Raw genomic sequence first — 13,249 nt, forward strand, 5'->3', positions numbered from 1 at the left:
AAAATATTAGGCTGTGGTAAATATATTCTTGTACTGTGAGGAAGAGAACATATGTTGGCTTTTGCAAAACATTTCTCTTTCAAGCAGCCCAGAATTTCTGTTTCACAGCTGAGATATTTACCACAGTTGTTCAAATGGCTTTGAAAGAGTGACACTTCCTACAGGCAGAACTAAGGCACTTGTATGTGGGTTTTGTGCTGTTTCTTTGTGTAATTAGCAGAGTACAAGGGAATTCACTGTCTAACTCTGAAACAGCCTAATATTACTCCTACATTTCTACTTGTAAATATTATTCAAATTTCACTGAATCACTGATGAAGGAGCTGAATTCTAAGCCTTAAATTCCATCCCTCTCCAAGATCATCTCTTATCTTTAGATGATGTTTAGCTCCCAGATGTCTGCTTGACGTCCCACCCACTTCCCACCTACTCAAGCTCTCCCTTCCATCAGTAGCATCTCCCATTTGGAAAGCATTTCGCTCTGCCTCTAGGTGGTCAGTGCCCACGTTGGGTGAGAATATCTGATATATTGACTGACTATATTGTTTTGCAACATAAAAAGGATAGTGTTGTCAAAACCTGGCTTGAGACACGTGAATTTACTGTGGGCGAATGGAAAACAAAATGTATGGGAACTGCTGAATCATGGCCTGGACCTCTGATTGATCACCTGAGGCGAGCAATGAATCAGTCCTGGGAGCACAGGTGAAGGCAATTCACCCGTGCTGCTGAAGGTATGGAGCTTGGCTTCACCTTTCCTAGATCTCATTTAAGAGCTGACTACTGGGGAGAAAGGATCTCTTTCTGGAGATTCCTCCTTTGGAATTTTCCAGTGAGTTCAGGACAAGGGTAAGCCCTCTATTTATTCGTTCTTGGTGTAATAACTTGCTTAGCCAAACTCTTGTTTATTTCTTAATTATAACATCTATGTGTTCATTGATTATACACAAAACAGAAGGCATTTAATGTAAGAAGTCCAACACTAGACTCAAAGTAGGGAAGATCCCAACTAGTTTTGGAGTCCAGTCTGAAGCCTGCTTCTGCTGAAGCAGAAACTAGAAGACTGAGCACAACAAAAGCTGGATGGGGGAAGATGTGAACAAAGCTTGAGAAGGGCACGAACTGTGCTCTGATTTCCATATAAGCAAAATCTTGTTTTTCATAATATTGAATGAAAATAAGAAGTATTTTATCTTGGTTTAAATGAGCAGAGTTTAGCCACAGTATCAGCGGTCATTAAATATTTTTAATCCTTACATATTATCATGAATCTATCATTATTTAACTGCTCTGAACTCCCATAAAGTAAACTGATACAGGCTTAGGCTGTAACTTGTAACTTATGTTTAAAATCTCAAGTCACTGAACTGAAGCAAAACTCATGGTTCAAAAAGACACAATATTTTTACACGAGGAAAGCAAAACAAAAAGAGAAGAACAAATCTCCTTTTGCAATAGACTTCATTATTTGGTTTTTCTGGACTTACTTTTTTTTTTCTCAGGGAGACTTAGGGTACTTAATGTACAATAATTAAAAAATTGAGGATTTATTATGATATTTCAAAATATCATTAAAGCTTATGTAAACTAGAGTTCAAATTGCAGTTGATCTAGATCCTTGGAGCTATTTAAGCTAGAAAGAACTCATGAGTTTTACAGCCTACGTTTTTATAAAGCATATTATCCCAAATGGGCCAATCTGAAAATTACCATAGTGAGAGTTTGTTATATTTGGCTGGGATCTGCAATTGTTAGGAGTCAATCCAAAATTCGGTGAAGTCATGGATTTTCATCAAGTCAGTATAGATTAATATGGACTAGGTCTGTTACATTTCATCTAACAATGGCCTTTCTTTACATGTGAGTGCATTCACTTTCTACATTTGGTTGCCAATGTACGTATTTCTTAAGCCCTACAGAGCACTTTACTTGGGAAAAATACCTTGCCTGTCAGTTGTTCAACCAGTGGTTATAAGTAGTCGTGGTAAATCCTGCACTCTGAAACTAATCCAGGCAAAGAAGTGCAAGTATTGAGACTTCCAGTCTTTCCAAATAAATTTAAGTTTATTTAGCTATTTAAATCATACATTAATTTTGAAAAAAAAAAAGCACAAATAAGCTTAGGCAGTTTCTTAGCATTACTTTTTCTGAGTAACTATGGAGCTAATTTCCACCAGAATTTATCATCACATGCAAAATTGCTGCAGTTAAGAAAATTGCTGTTTGATGTATAAAGGGGTGAATTGTTCTTCTGAAAGCAAGGTAGTATCGAGTTTGGCAGTTGTTATACCAGGTTATATGAACTGTGAATGTTCTACAATGTTCTCCCATACCTAATCGGCTCTAACTGTTGATACGTCTCTGAATGAGGCTTGTAAATGGCGGTCCCAGGAGTACCAGCCAGCTCTGGAATACAAGTTCCGATAATCGAGTCACATATTTGCTCCTTGTTGCATTTAAATTACACCACTTCTGTTTCTCTGGATTCCCTTTAGAAATAGTTGATTGGCACCACACAGTTTGTGTACAGCTATGGAGTTCTGGATTCGGAGGAGAAGTTTTTTGCAACTACTGCAGGTTATTCATAATGCAAGTGAGCGTGAGGACAGTACTGGGGTATCTGAGATGGCATGTTGATTGACTGGGCTGAAATAACATGTAGACTTATACTGCTTTTATATATAATTAATTCTTTCATTTCGCACACAAAGATTTTTCCTGCTTTGTCCTTGTTTTATTGCTTGTTTTTGCCTCTCACCTCAGTCAGTGTGCCCTGTACTAAACGATGGAGAAAGCCATCACATCTCCCCCTCCCTGATGACTTGCGTCAGCTGTATATGATTTATCTTTTAACGTGCTGAAGTCCTGCTCAAGATAATCTCTCATTGACTCCACTGGCAGGTTTTCTTACAGCAAGAACATTAATGGGAAGAATACTAAACAGAACATCTTTTTTTTTTTTTTTTTTTTAGTTTTATTTTGTATCTCTTTAATTTTCATTTCTGTCTCAATGAGACCATAGACATAACTTATTAAGATACAGTTTATACGCTCTTGTTCCAATTCCACTCTAATAGCTGTCATGAATGATAAATAGATAGGCTGGCAACTGGTGTAAATTACAGGAGCACAAGTATTGCATTATCCTTTCTAAAATATTGCCAGCCCCAAATTGCTTAATGGTACCTGGGGTTAGCAGGACACTAAGTGTTACTGTGGTCTGTAAGGAATGCACGACTGAAAGTGGGGCAGGTCTTCGCACCCTGGGTGTGTAACATGCTGTGCATTATATCATGAAATGTGATTCTTCCTCCTATGCTTTGCTTCTGACTTTATGGCAGAAGATTTTGCACTTAGGCACTGGGTTGAGTCACTTTTTAATGGGAGGGTCACTGTTATCAATGGTTATTTTTCATGCACGTTGATACTTGTGATGTTTTCTGTTAACTTCAAGTATTCATGCTTTTTTGTACAGAGGGATGTTGATAGTGTGTGACTTTGAGAAACTGAAAGTCAACAAAAAAATTGCCTTAATACTGTGGTCTGTGGAAGATAAAAAGTTACAATACTCTTTTCTTTTTTGTGCTGTAGAAAGCATTCTAAATTTTATCACGTGTCCACAAACTTGATGTTACGCTCTTGAAAATGCTTGTATTGACAATTACCCTTAATAACAGAAAGGGATGTGAAATCAATCAGTGCTGCTGTTTCTGCTATTTGAGTTAAATGTTTAGAAAACAAGTTCCTGAATTAGGATGCTATAGAGAAATTTGTATTTTTTATTTATTATGATAGTTGACATAATTAAACACTTTAATTAGAAAATATTTTTTGTTTACTTTCTGGGAACAGGCACTGATTTTTGTTTGTGTTGTATGACCTCTGCTTGAACTTCCTTACCAAATTCCTATCTCTAGAGTAGCTCTCTTAACGGCTTTACACATTTTTGAACCTTTTTCCTCATTATGTGTGGTTATTGAGTTGCAACGGAGTGCGAAATCAAAAGGCAATTTTGCTTGTTGTACATGTTATGAAGCAAGGTGACATTTTCCTTTTGGATTTTTTGCCAAAATGCTTGGGATTTGTATCTGCCAACTTCAAGCCAGTTCTGGTGTGAACTTTGCCAAATTCCTTGAATGAAAAAAGCTGAGGATAGGAGAATAACTCACAGAAACAGAGAATGGCTTGGGTTGGAAGCCCAACCTTAAAGCCCATCCAACCCCAACTCCCTGCCATGGGCAGGGAGTCCTCCAACCAGACCAAGATGCCCAAAGCCCCATCCAACCTGGCCTTGAGCGCTTGAGGTATGGACCATCTGCAACTTCTGGGGATTTGCAGATGTTTATTTGCATTGGGACCCAGTCCTGCTGAGTTTTTCAGCTCTCAACCAACTGTAACCCTAAGAAAATACAACAGAAAGCTGAATTTCAGCTCTACAGCTGAACCTGAATCTTCACCCACTCTGACCAGGGGGACGAGGCCTTGCTGCGGGATCAGTCCCTATGGCACTGCATTGTATCTGAAGCACGTGCCAGGTAAATCTGCATCAATCTCAGGATCTCACTTCAGAGCTGTCTGCTCCATTTGTGTTTTATCTGCACATTGACCATAGCTATATCCAACTTTCCTGGTAGCAGAAATGGCTGCCCTACCTTGGGGAATGTGGAGGCCAGAAGTAAATTTTGAAGAGCAGCAAAGAAGACTTATCCCTGGGATCTCTGTCCATCTTGCAGGGGCGGTAGTGCCTGCCATAGTGTCAGGCCTTCATTATACTGATAGGAATATGGTAATACAGAAAGAAAAGCTCAATATTCTGTGGGTTCAAGTTCAAAAAATCACCTTGTCCTGGGGAAGATGGCTTTCCTCAGGCAGAAATATATATTTCCACAGTTTGGTATCCTCATATGTGAGTCTCACTTACAAAGCAGTCATTTCTGGCCTGCTCACAGTCATTGCCTTGAAGAAGATGGGTTCTTATTGTCCGTGCTGCGCTCATTGCAATGCAGACTGAATGCCTCTGCATCAACAGTGGATCTGACTTCCTCACATCAGGTGCCCTTTTGATAAATACTGCTGTTGCAATGTGTTTGCACAAGGTGAAGACCTATCACTTAAAAACATTTACTTGATATATTTACATATAATTCTGCATTCTCCCAAGACCTGTTGACAGCGTTCAGTTATTCTCCAATGTCAGCTGTTGCAAGGTTGTGAGCCCCGTGGCTGTTCAGTTCTGCATAGAAACGAAGTACTTGCAGTTGCTTTGCCATTTGGCTGTCTTGTTGCTTTCCATCGAACAAGAAAGCATTTCTTAGATGTCATAGGAGCATCACCGTCAGATTTCGGAGTAATTAGATTGGTGCCACAGGTAGATCTAAAACTGTTGCTCCTGCCGGTGTGTGCTAAACCGTTAGTGAGGCCTTTGATGTTTTAACTAACTGCTTACAAACTGTTGCCACCTCAGTCTGTCAGCATTTTTGATGTTCCAAAATGCAGAAAAGATAACCATGTATCATTAGCAACCTGTTGCTGTTCAAAGATAAAAAGCTGTGATGGCAAAAGCAACATTCATATCTGCACTGTTATCTTAGAGGCATGTTAGCTGTGCTGTGCACTAAGATTTGTCTTGCCAGCCATTAAAATAATGAATTAGCAAAATGACATGTTAACGAGGACTGTAGAGATGCCTAAATGGTTCATAGAAATGATCCTGTGTCTGAGGGTGTTTTTTCTCTGTTCTTCCTTGCAAGAAAGAGAATCCAAAGAAGCTCTGTGCATTATTCCACGTACATTAGTGTTTGAGTAAAATCAGAAGCAGATCCTTTAAACTGAGGCAAAGTGTAATATGAATGAACAGCTTTTAGAATGATTGTTTGATTTCTTTGAGAGGGTTAAAAAACACTTCTGAAAATCCTGAAATATTTCCAAAGATTGCTTTGGTTTTTGTTGTCTTTTCTTTTTTTTAAAGTTAGGAGTGACTCAGGTCTGTGGTGGCAACTAAATCATCTGTCTCTGAAATGCATGCAGGATTGGACGATAGTTTGGGAAAGAAAACCCCCCTAAAAGCTGATAGGGAAGTGCTTGGAAGCAAAGTGCTTAGTAACAATCAGAAGAGATGACAGATCGTATTATTGCACAACAATAAGTCTTCAAGGTATTAGAGGTGTCAGTTTGCAGCCCTTCCTATATCATCATTACCTGCCACAGTCTGACTCTAATCACAGCAATAGAAACTGGGGTAGCTCCGTGGGTGTTTGTGACTTTCTCTGAATATTTATGAAGGTTATAAATGAAATCAGGATCTTGCTCTCTGTTCTTAGCCCATCTGTATAACTATGAAGGCCAAATGAAGCTTTTAGTCATTATACTTAATTGGATGAATGGCCTTCAAAGCTGTCAATAAGTGGTGTGTTCACAGTAAGGTAATTAATAACGCTATTTCCTTTTGGAAGACATATCATTAGCCGTTATTTCTCGAGATACAACACTGATGTCTATTCAAAGAGGTAATTGCAGGTTACCCACCAATTCCCCACCAGTGACATCATCTTTGCAAACTGAATCTCACAATCTGTCACTTTTGAATTCATAATTAGGATATTTTTCTAATGACAAGTGAATGTTATTGAAAGAAATACCTACTTTGTCTTTACAGGAACAAGCACAGACTTTCTGAAGGGTGAGGGCTTGCAACACACAAGGCTTGTGAGCTGTTAGACCAAACATCTGGGACCTCCAGAATGGCTGCATTGATGGATCCAGTGAAAGTCACAGAGGCAAACTGGCAGCTGTATCACTGCCAGTTGGTCACCAGCAATTGTGACTGCATACTTGAACAGACATGCCAAAAATATTCTCTGCTGTAGAATTTATTTGCTAGAAGCATTTTATAATAGCAGATAAAGAAAGTCGTTGGATTGTCCCCATTCGTTCTCCTAGGAGGAAAAAAAAACAAACTACACAGTGCAAATGATATTTTTCACCTTTTTTTAATTAGCTAATATGCTGTGCGTCATGGTTTACTTCTGACCCCATTCTGGAAGGTTAGAAACATAGACAGCAATGGGATACTTTGGTTCTTTTAATTTGTTCATCTTATTTTAAAATATATGTATACAGATAGCAAGGATCTTTCACCTGGAGGTGCTCAGCTCTTGCTAGTACTGTAAAGCTATACAGATAAAAATATGTTGCATTTATGTCACTGCAAAATCCTAAAGTGCATCCATTGTTTTCAGATGTCTTGGAGAGTTACTTTTCATCCTGCATTGGGTGCTAGGCCGTTTTCATTGTCTTGGGAGCTTCACAAAGGTATAAGCAACAATGTGCTATGTGCACTGACTTTGATCTGCAGACTTCAAACGAATGCACTGTGCAAGCGTTCGTCACAGACCCAACAGTCTAGCAGGGGCTGGAACCCATTCTATGACCAAACCCAGCTATTTTGATTCTGTTTTTGTATCCTCACCTTAGCAGGAACGATTTAAATGACACTGACCCTATGTCAATGCATGTTCAGGTGCTTCAGACTAGATTTTGGAGAGTTAACAGCATGGATAGTCGCCAAGCAGGGCGCACCACTGCGGTCAGGTCCCAGCCAAAAATAGCGTTCATATTCTTGACCCAGGATGGGGAGATTATTTTTTCTGTCAGAAGACTGTAATGTAGTGGAAACTAGAGTTTCTTTCTTAGTGGTTGAAGATTTTGGTGCTAAGCAGTTTCTTCTGGTAAAATATTTTAAGTAGTGACATAATTTCCTTTGAATAGCTATCATTTTCAAGCCCAGTAAAAGTGAGAGGTTTATGGGCTGTATTAACTCAAACAGCCCTTTGGAGAGCTTCTAATGTTTTATGAATACTTATTGTCTGCTTTTTCTCCCTGCTTTAAATAATGAAATACCTAACACCTGCAAATGAGTAATGATGTCGAGAAAGAAGATCTAACAGTTAGTGCTGCCTGGAATATCAGGCATCAGAATTTCTCATTTGTAAACAAGGCTTCTCACAGGGGTTGCAAATATCAGTCGTCATCTCCGAAGCTGCTGCAGGAAGCATTCAGACCGTCAGTGGGTGAGTGCACTGTGACTGATGGCATGCTGGAAGAATTTGCCTCAGTTTCAGGCCTTGTGAACCATAGGGAGCACGTCTGCAAATGGATCTTACAGAAGTACAATGTGAAAGAACTTGAAGATCATATAAACGTTTCTCGTGGGAGCAAAGAGATGTGGTGTTTCAAATTTAACACAATAAAAATTGAGTTCAGTGCCTGATCTCTTTTTTTCCTTACCTGACTATATTTGCTCTCTAACTTGCTGTGTGGAGCTTGCTTGGCACTTTTCTTCGCCCCAGTGATCTCATCTCTCTTTAATCTTGTTCTTTCCTTTTTTTCTTTCCTTTCACACCTCCCCTGGCTGTATTTACCTATTTACAAATCTGTGGAGAACGCTACCGCACAGCTGCGTTTAAAAAGCAGCATTAAAAATAAAAGTTCTTGACTTACTCAGCAAAAGGAAGATGGATTTTTCTCTGTCCTAATCTCTTGAATATATGACAGATTATAGTGTGGACTTGTAGAACTATTAAGGCATAATTACTGAGAAGTGAAAGTGCAGCAATAAAAGCTTCTTTGAATCTTGCATTTTAAATAGAGTTGAATCCTAGAAATCTTTCTGTGGTGAAAATACTTGTGTAAGAACAGATTGTTCCATATCTGTCTCTATCAAAATGCATTTTCTAGGTGATAGGATAGATAGATAAATAGAGTAACGAAGACAACAAAGCTTGATTTTTCTGGCATGGAGTTACTGTTGGATGATGGAGGTTCCCACAGCCCTAGGGATGAAGCTGGAGCCCGTGCTGATGATGGTGGATGAAACACAAGGCCAGAGCATGCCCCATACAGCAGCTGACTTGACCACTCCTTGCACGACTCCCTTTTCTGCTGTAGGAAAAGAGCACATCATAGGCAAAATGCAGGACCGAGGCTATCAATGCAGGACCATCCCTTCTTTTTTCGCTCAGCTGAATTAGCAGGATAGCAACAGGGTTGTGTTGATTGCCCTAGAGGAGGACTGGAGTTTGGGGCAGCTATGGAAGCTCTTTTCAACTACTTCAGCAGAGTTTGTCACAGGACCTGGAGCACTGACATAGTATGCTGTTGAGAGATTCTGCCATGATGCAAAGAGCTATGGATAAAGGACCTCGAGAGCTGTCTGAAAATCAAGGTACTGTAACACATATCTGTCCTAGATGCTCAGTCTACTGATTATGCAATGGAGCCACTTACAAAGTTGTAAAGCACGAGCAGTATCACCATTGCAAAATGAAATAGTTGTATAATGCATATTTAATTATATATTGCACAAATAGTGACGCTGCCAAATGGTAACTGTATTTCTCACTAGAGGGCAGATTATAAACCACACTGGGTGCTTTCCTGCTCACTGCCTGTGTCACAAGGAGACAACAGCTCTCAATGTTTTGCAGACAGATGGGGCACAGAGAAGCTATCTGAGTCCAGTGAGTCTGGTGGCAGTCATATTGTCTTGCTGAAACAAAGGAGAGCCATCGACTGCCCCAGCTTTGAGTAATAATCTGGTTGGTTGCTCCTTCTGGAATTGCTCATCTGTGGGTTTTTTATTTATTTATTTTTTAATTTGTTTTGTATTTATGGCAAAATTAAAACATAGAAAGCTGAAGTCTAGCTAAGGCATTATGAGAGAAATTGAGATGCTTGGATTTATATGCAAGAATGTTTGCAGAATCAGGATATTCATGATGATTTTATAAGCTCGTTGGTATTTAATTTGCACTGTATTTCTAGCCCTCTCATCCCCCCCCCTCCCCCCTTTTTTTTGTCTTTTTGGAGTTAATATAAAAGTATATTTTACTGTAAGGCCTACTATATATTTTTTCCCAGTACAAATTTATAGGAATCTATATTTTAAGCTTCTTTAAGTACAGACCCCACTTCGAAAATATTCAGTCAGCTTTGGCACTAGCCTAAATTTCTGCCTATTTATGTCCAGAACCACCATGGGGGAATCTACTTTGTGCTGTGTAACTTAAACAAACCAAAAAAGACTTGAATGAAGTCCTGAGATCAAGACAGTTCTTGTCTTTTCTTCCTTAGTACAGCATACTGATAAAAATCAGTAATGTTTCAATCCCTTGAATTTTTAAAGTAGAGAGACTAAATATAGTCATGGAGGCCTCTTGCTCAATCTGCTGACCCTGAACCAAGTCACTGTAGGTCGCACTGACAAGAGTCCCTTTGTCCTTTTCAATAATCAGACCCACTGAGCCAGGTAAATCTTTAAACAAGATGAATGGGCATCATTTTAAAAAGTAAAATAATTCATTAGGCTTCGGGTGTGTTTCTCTTTAATTAGTTTGATGAGCATGAAGTCTGAGGCCTCGTCAAATACCCAGTATTAACTTTTGATATTGACCCAGAAGTGGAGCACTGCAGAGGTAAGAGCATGGGCAGGTGAAAATAAGTAAGATGTTCTGTAAAAGACTTCTGCCAGATGAGAGGAATCATTATCATGATGATACTTCTAATTATAACGTCATTAGGGCACTACTGCAGGTTCCTGTGGCACATGAAGTTTTTCAGCATCTTGCTCCCACATGGGTAAAATGTAGGCATTAACCCTTTCACTGGAAGTAGAGTTGAATATCCAGGCAAGCTGAAAGAACACTACTTGTTTTAAAGTTGTCACAGTATTTCTGAGACTTCTGGAAAATTTAGCGGTAGTAAAGAATACTGAAGAGTAATTCACCTGATCCTTCTGCGTTCTCGCCGGAGGTCACAGATGGAGAAATGATATGCTTTTCTCAAGGCACCAAAAAGGGAGAAATGATGTACTTTGTTGATCTAATTTTTGTCTGACTGGAAAACAGGAGGCGAAGTTTCTGGCACAAAGTTGTTGCCCAAACCTTTGAAGAATAGCCAAAAGCAGATAACAAACAGGCCTGCAGACAAGATTGCTCAAAGTCACATTCAACTCTTTAAGCAGCTGTTCAATCTATGAAGTGAAAAGTTCTTCTATTTTTGTGTAATTTTCAAACTGCTGATGATGCTATAATATATCCTCTAGGCTTCTCTCTTTGTTATAAATGTATAAATGTATAAATCCAGGCAGCCTGGATTTATACATTCAAATCTTGGCTCTAAAATGGTTCCAAAAGAACAATCACGCATGCAGATGCCACCAAGTTTGTCAAAAATGTTATGCTATTAAATGCTATGATAAAACCTTCTACTTAGTGCTACAGTGCTTCTAGAATTTGTCATGCAGGTCCAAGTTGATGTTGTCTATAACTGACCTGGAAAGGAACAACATTTCCTGGCTTTGTGCCGTGCTGTCACTGTGTTTGTGTTGCTCTAAACTGAGTCTAGCTCCTGGTTTGCCCTTCAGGAGCCAGACAGTTAAACCACAGCCCAATCCTGCCACTCTGGAACAAAATTACATCATCTTCAGTGTTTTAGGAGAAAAGGGATTGAACCTTGAGAGTTCCACAGATTCAGATTTATAGAATGTTAAATGGGCACGTCTCCCCCCCAGGATCCCAATCCAGTAGGGTGTTCCCAGGCAGGGGCTACTCCAAGCTTAGGCGTGCATAGGAGATCCCAGATTAGAAGCCTACTGCCAGAGTTACCTAAAGGAAGGGGATTTTGAGCACTGCATTATGCCTAAGGCAGACAGTGTGAATGATGAGTTTTCCATTGGACGAAACTGCACAGGGCAGGTAGATCAGAGTTACAGATACCACAACAATCAAATACGTTCAAAGCAAAAGGACAGAAAGGGCATGAGAAAAATTTTAAAGGGCGAGGAGGGAGGAATAACATTATTAATATATCCCAGTGTCCTGAAGGAGTGGCTTTTTTTTGTGAAACTCAGCAAGTTGTGACACTGAGCAATGCCACTGCCTCAGCACAATCTGCGTGGTACAAAGTGGGGATGTGGCATGAAGATTTTGTGAGTTCCGGAAGCTCCTCTTTGATGACTAAATAGTTATTAGCTCTTTGAGACTGAGTACCATTTGGGTAATTGGTAAGTGGACTGTGACCTGAAGGACTGATTAAACTGGAGGGAAATAATTCAAAATTCTTTTCAGTTTTCCTCCATACTGCTTTTGTTTCATGTTCAGACAACTCAATCTAAAACATGAAACATTATTTTCATAAGAGCAATCATAATTGGCATAATTTGAAGGAAAAAAAACCTAGTAGCACTTGCTAATACGGGCAGAATTCAATTAATAAAACACCGAACCACATACTGTGGCTGATTTGTTTCTAAAATGCACTTGTGTAATTTAATAGACAAATGTGTTGTCTGTAGTGGTCATTATTCTAAAAAACAGCAGGGTTTATCCCTTACATCCCATTTTTTAATCTTTGGCTTCATTGACGCTTTGAAAACTAGCAGCCTAGCTGGTTGCTCCTAGATAGGAATTCTGCCCAAATGCACGGTTTGTAGAACTGCACTCATTTAAGTGATGTTACAGGGTTGACTGACGCATGCGAAAAAAGAACTTCTCACATGACATGAGAAACATTCTACACCTGTGACTTCCCATTAGCAACCTAAGTATGTAGATTTGTCATTACTTATTCAGAAATCAGCCTGCGGACCCAAGATGACCTGTGCTTCACCTCACCAATCCTGCTCCTGGGGCATCTCACATGAGGGTAGGTGCACTTCCATTTCAACCCTAAAAATGGGACTATTCATCTTCCTGAATCAGCTACATGGGCTGAATCCCTCTCTTCCACTGCAGCTGAGCTTTATGATTCAGTGTGCACCTTTATAAAGTTCTGGAAGACGAAGCGCTCAGGCCACGTTACTCGTTTTTGCATAGTACCAAATAGTGTTTTGTGAAAGCCTTTTAGAATCAGCTTTTTTTCTTGGAGCGGTGTCAGTCTTCAAGGATTTTTAAATATTTTACTGACCAACTACTATTTATTCCTTTTGAAAGAAAAGCAAATGGTTGCATGCAGCCCTGGCCATTTTATGCTTGCATATCCCTGCACGATCCCTGCTCCATAATGCACCCAGAAGACGTGTGTGGGCTTTGCTCTGCTCCTCCCTTTCACTGCCCACTGAGGGAATTCAAGCATGAAAGAGCTGTCCTGGTGCACGCCCACCTCTGGGCATGGAGAAGAAATCCCAGGTGAGTACTTTAGGATAAGCACCCTGACAAGGTCTTTGGTTGGCTTTGGTTTTCATACGTTTGTG

General features: G+C 39.7%; 1 long non-coding RNA gene across 1 annotated transcript; it reads left to right on the forward strand.

Annotated features, from left to right (window-relative positions):
• Positions 1 to 758: 758 nt before the first annotated feature.
• Positions 759 to 8,778, forward strand: LOC128077787 (uncharacterized). Its single transcript, XR_008205180.1, has 3 exons — positions 759 to 849; positions 3,476 to 3,559; positions 6,663 to 8,778. It is a non-coding gene; the product is annotated as an uncharacterized LOC128077787 (long non-coding RNA).
• Positions 8,779 to 13,249: the final 4,471 nt, after the last annotated feature.

The sequence above is a fragment of the Tympanuchus pallidicinctus genome, unplaced genomic scaffold (assembly GCF_026119805.1).
Source record: "Tympanuchus pallidicinctus isolate F22 unplaced genomic scaffold, pur_lepc_1.0 scaffold16, whole genome shotgun sequence".
Lineage (NCBI taxonomy): Eukaryota > Metazoa > Chordata > Aves > Galliformes > Phasianidae > Tympanuchus > Tympanuchus pallidicinctus.